At 37.0% G+C, this 5,574-nt stretch overlaps 1 pseudogene; it reads left to right on the forward strand.

The window, feature by feature from the left end:
• The first annotated feature begins 939 nt into the window (after positions 1-939).
• On the forward strand, positions 940-3,135 carry LOC107180943 (annotated as a pseudogene).
• The last annotated feature ends 2,439 nt before the right edge of the window (positions 3,136-5,574 follow it).

Consider the following 5,574-nt stretch of genomic DNA (forward strand, 5'->3'; position numbering starts at 1 on the left):
AAACCATCAAACAGTAAACCCATAACTCTGTAAAAGAAGATGCAGGGGCAATTTTACAAAGAAGGCAGCATTTGAATTGGATCTTGAAAAATTGAGTAGGAGATATCAACCAAAGCAAATATTTTTGTCAAGTTTCTTTTTTTTTTTTTTAAGTTTATTTATTTTGAGAGAGAGAGAGCATGAGCAGAGGAGGGACAGAGAGAGAGAGAGAGAGAGAGAGAATCCCAAGTGAGCTCCACACTGTCAGTGCAGAGCCAGATGCAGGGCTTGAACCCACAAACTGTGACATCATGACCTGAGCTGAGATCAAGTGTCGGATGTTCAACAAACTGAGCTACCCAGGCAACCCATAAGGTTCTAATTATAAAATTAAAACACATTGCTAGCACTGACTACAAAAACACATAGCCCCGGCAATATCAAGTTTGAGAGAATGAAACAGTCTGAGTTTCAACAAAATGTAAGCAAAACAATCTATTGATATACAGGCATACCTCATTATACTGAACTTCTTTTTTCATTTTAATGCACTTTGCAGATATTGCCTTTTCTTTCTTTCTTTCTTTCTTTCTTTCTTTCTTTCTTTCTTTCTTTCTTTCTTTCTTTCTTGAAACTGAAGGTCTGCAGCAACACTGCATCAAGCAAGTCCATTGGTGCCATGGACTTACATTTTGGTAATTCTTACCATATTTCAAATTTGTCATTATTACTCTATTTGTTATGGTGATCTGTGATCAGTGATCTTTGATGTTACTATTGTAATTGTTTTGAGGCACCACAAACTGTGCCCATATAAGATGGTGAACTTAATCAATAAATGATACGTAAGTTTGACTGCTCCTCCAGCTGGCTGTCCTCGATCTCTCTCTCTCTCTCCTTGGGTCTCCCTATTGTCTAAGATACAACAATATTGAAAATGGGTCCGTTAACAACTGTACAATGTTCTTTGAGTGTTCAAGTGAAAGAAAGTGTGGATGTCTCTCAGTTTAAATCAAGAGCTAGAAAAGATAAAGCTTAGTAAGGAAGGCATGTCAAAAGCTAGTAGGCCAAACACTAGGTCTTTTGTGCCAAATGGCCAAGTTATGAATACAAAAGAAGAATTCTTGAAGAAAATTAAAAGTGCTACCCCGGTGAACACACAACTGATAAGAAAGTGAAATGGCCTTATTGCTGATAGGGAGAAAGTTTTAGTGGTCCGATAGAAGATCAAACCAGCCACAACATTCCCTTAAACCAGAGCCTAATCCAGAATAAGGCTCTAAGTCTTTTCAATTCTATGAAGGCTGAATGCAGTGAGGAAGCTGCAGAATAGAAGTTGGAAGCTGAAAGAGGTTGGTTCATGAGGTTTAAATAAATACATAGACTCTTAACTATAGAGAACAAACTGACAGTTACCAGAGGGGAGGCCGGTGGAAGGATGTGTGAAATAGGTGATGGGGATTAAGGAGTGCACTTGTTGTGATGAACACAGGGTGTTGTATGGAAACAATGAATCACTCTACTGTACACCCAAAACTAATATCACACTGTATGTTAACTAACTGGAATTTAAATAAAAACTTTACCTAAAGAAAGAAAGAATCTTACTACATAGCATAAAAGCGCAAGGTGAAACAGTAAGTGGTGACATAGAAGCTGCAGCAAGTAATCCAAAAGATCTAGCTAGGAAATAAATGAAGGTGGCTACACTAAGGAAAAGATTTTCAATGGATTTAAACAGTTTTCTATTGGAAGAAGATGCCACCAATTCCTGGCTTCAAAGTTTCAAAAGACAAGCTGACTCTCTTCTTAGCGGCTTATGCAGCTGGTGACTTTAGATGGTAGCCAATGCTCATTTACCACTCCAAAAATCCTAGGGCTCCTAAGAATTATGCTAAATTTACTCTGCTTGTGCTCTAGAAAGGGGACAACAGAGTCTGGATAACAGCACACCTTTTGACAACATGGTTTACTGAATATTTTAACTGTTGACACTGACTCATCAGGAATAAAAAAAAATTCTTTTCAAAATATTACTGCTCATTGATAATGCACTGGTCACCCAAGAGCTCTGATGGAGATGTACAATGAGATAAATGTTGTTTTCATTCCTGCCAATACAACATCTATTCTGCAGCCCATGGATCAATGAGTAATTTTGTCTTTCAAGTCTTATTATTTAAGAAACACATTTTATAAGGCTATAGGTGCCATAGATAGTGATTCATCTGATGGATCTGGCAAAGTAAATTGAAAACCGGGAGAGGACTTATCATTCTAAATTATTTTTAATGTTTATTTATTTGGGGGAGAGACAGAGACATAATGCGAGTGGGTTAGGGGCAGAGACAGAGGGAGACACAGAATCCGAAGCAGGCTCCAGGCTCTGAGCTGTCAGCACAGAGCCCGACGTGAGGCTTGAACTCATGAGCTGTGAAATCATGACCTGAGCCGAAGTCGGACGCTCAACCAACTGAGCTACCCAGGTGCCCCAAAGAATTTACCATTCTAGATGCCATTAAGAAGGGGTCAAAATATCAACATGACAGGAATTTGGAAGAAGTTGACTCCAAGCCTTAAGGATGACTTTGCAGGGTGCAAAACTTCAGTGGAGGAATTAACTGTAGATGTGGTGAAAATAACAAGAGAACTAGAATTAGAAGTGGAGTCTAAACATGGGAATGGATTTCTGCAATCTTGTGCTACAACTTTAATGGATGAGGAGATATTTCTTATGGATGAGCAAGGAAAGTGATTTTCTGAGATGGAATCTACTCCTGGTAAAGATGCTGGGAAGGCTTTTGAAATGACAACAAAGGGTTTAACATATTATGTAAATTCCAGTGATAAAACAGCATCAGGGTTTGAGGGGATTGACTCCAATTTTGAAAGAAGTTCTACTGTGGGTAAAATACTCTCAAACAGTATCACATGCTACAGAGAAATCATTCATGATAAGTAGAGTCGATTGATGTGGCAAACTTCATTGTTGCTTTACTTTCAGAAATTGCCACAGCCACTCTCGCCTTCAGCAACCAACACTGTGGTCAGTCAGCTGCCATCCACATCAAGGCAAGACCTCCATCAACAAAAAGACTACAACTCACTGATAGTTCACATAATTCTTGGCATTTTTTTAGCAATAAAATATTTTAAAATTAAGGCATATACATATTTTAGACAGTGTTTTGCACACATATACATATTTTAGACAGTGTTTTTGCACAGTGTTTTGTAATAGACTATACTATAAACCTAACTTTTATATGCATTAGAAAACAAAAAAATCATTTGATTCTCTTCACTGTGATATTCACTTCATTGTGGTGGCCTGGACCAACCAGCAATATCTCCAACATATGCCTGTACCACTATCCTATTTCTTATGCTCACACATACCTGGCTAGAATTAGACTTAAAATTGGCTTTTCAAAACAGGGCGCTATATTCCCAGATCTATGACCCTTCCTCATGCCGCATACCCATTTCCCTCTAAATACCACTTATAATCAAATCTATGATCCATTTTAACTTTTGTATGTAACCCTCTTTTTTCCTGCCTCTTGTCCTCACCTGCTAGTGCAAAATTCCATTTATGTGTATCCCCATGGGTTGTCTTTCATGACCATTATACATTCTTCTTTTCTTTTCTCCTTTCCTCTGGAGGCTGATCGTGCCTTTGACACCTATGCTGTTTCTTTCAGGCAAGAGTATAATATATATCGGCCTCATAACTCTCTCTGCCTAAAAAGGAAACAAACATCAGATCTCCCAGTTTCCACATGGAACCTTTATTTCATGCTAACACTAACATACAAGAAACTTTTTGCTTCCAAGGCGGCTTGGAAATTATTGGGAAGTCAGAGAGAAAAACTGAGTTCAGTATGTCTACTTTGTATTCCTAGGTGTTCAGCTCACTTCCAGAATTTTTTCATCCCTCATGCCTATAGATTATTGCCAAGGCCACAAACGGACCTGGTATAACCAGGCAGGACTGAAATTCCAAAAGAAAGAGAAACAAAATATAGATAGATGTTATGCGTTGAATTCTGTCCCCCCCCAAAAAGATATGTTAAAATCTGAGCCCCTAGTACTTCGGAATGTGACCTTATTTAGAAACAATGTTCACAGAAGTAATCAATTTAAAATGAGGTCCTAAGATGGATCCTAATCCAATATGACTGCTGCCTCTATAAAAAGGGGAAATTCATACACAGGGACACACATGTATAGAGGGAGGATGATCTGAAGAGATACAGGGGGAACACCATGGAAATAAAAGGCAGAGATCAGTGTGACATATCTACAGCCAAAGATTGCCAGCCAACCACCAGAAGTTATGAGGGGGACATGACAGAGACTCCTTTCTAGCTTGCAGAAGAAACCGACCCTGCCAACAGCTTAATTTCAGACTTTAAACTCCAGAACTGGGAGGCAACACATTTCTGCTGTTTAAGCCACTCAGTTTGTGGCACTTCATTGTGGCGGCCTACTTACCAGCAAACTAGTTGAGTAGATGGTCCCCAGTTCCGCTTTCCCTTCTTCAATATAGTTTACTATCCCACATTATTGAAATAAGTCTCTGCTTTCCTTCCCTCTAGATGTAAGATTTAGAGGTGGCAGGTACTACATTTTATACATTTATGTTTCTCTGCAGCTCTAACCTCTTGTTTTGCACACTACAGCAATGGAATTAATTTTTGCTAAATATATTTTAAAATAGAAAAATGCACTGAAGCTGTTGAACAAAATACTTTTTACTTTCATAAGGAAATAAAAACAAAGAAAAATAGATGTAAACAGTCATGGAAAAACAAAATTATTTACTTCATTTTAATATAAAATATATCTCCATACATATACATATTTTCTTAAAATCATTAGTATTTATGACTACGAACTTTCAATGAAGGCAGATATATTTTACAGAAATAACCTAATGCCTATATATTTATAACTTTACAAGAGCTTGTTTATTACATGAATATTAATTATGGTTTTAATCTCACTCTATATTAATGTGACTGAAAATACAATGTTGATTATTACATTGGTTTGTATTACATCATAATACTTTTTTTAGCAACAATGAATCCAGCCTGATTTAGAATACATTAATACATGCAGAACAACAAATTAATTTAAAGGTTAGTAGTTTACATATATCAAAACCACAGACTAATAGGCCCTTCTATACTATGAATTGTCTGTATTATTATTACAGGGACTTCCATTAGCTCTCTTCTAACCATAATCATTTGACTGGAAAATTGGTTCAATACTAATGCATCACCTATTATGCTGTACTTTTAAAGAAAGGAATGTTGTACCGATACAGGGCAATTGTGAATAATAAAGATGGTTACACACACACACACACACACACACACACACACACACACACACACAAGGTTTCTTATAGGAATTCTGAGGTGATTTGCAAAACAAATTTTTTTCACACAATAAGTAAACACCTCACCGATGGTGTCTATGTGAAAAACTGCTTTAGCCAAATTCAGTTTAAAAAATAAAAACAAAAACGTTGAAATATATAATTTTACATCTTGAAAGAGATTTTAGAGGTCAACTAAACCT

The sequence above is a fragment of the Panthera tigris genome, chromosome C2 (genome assembly GCF_018350195.1).
Source record: "Panthera tigris isolate Pti1 chromosome C2, P.tigris_Pti1_mat1.1, whole genome shotgun sequence".
Taxonomy (NCBI): Eukaryota; Metazoa; Chordata; class Mammalia; order Carnivora; family Felidae; genus Panthera; species Panthera tigris.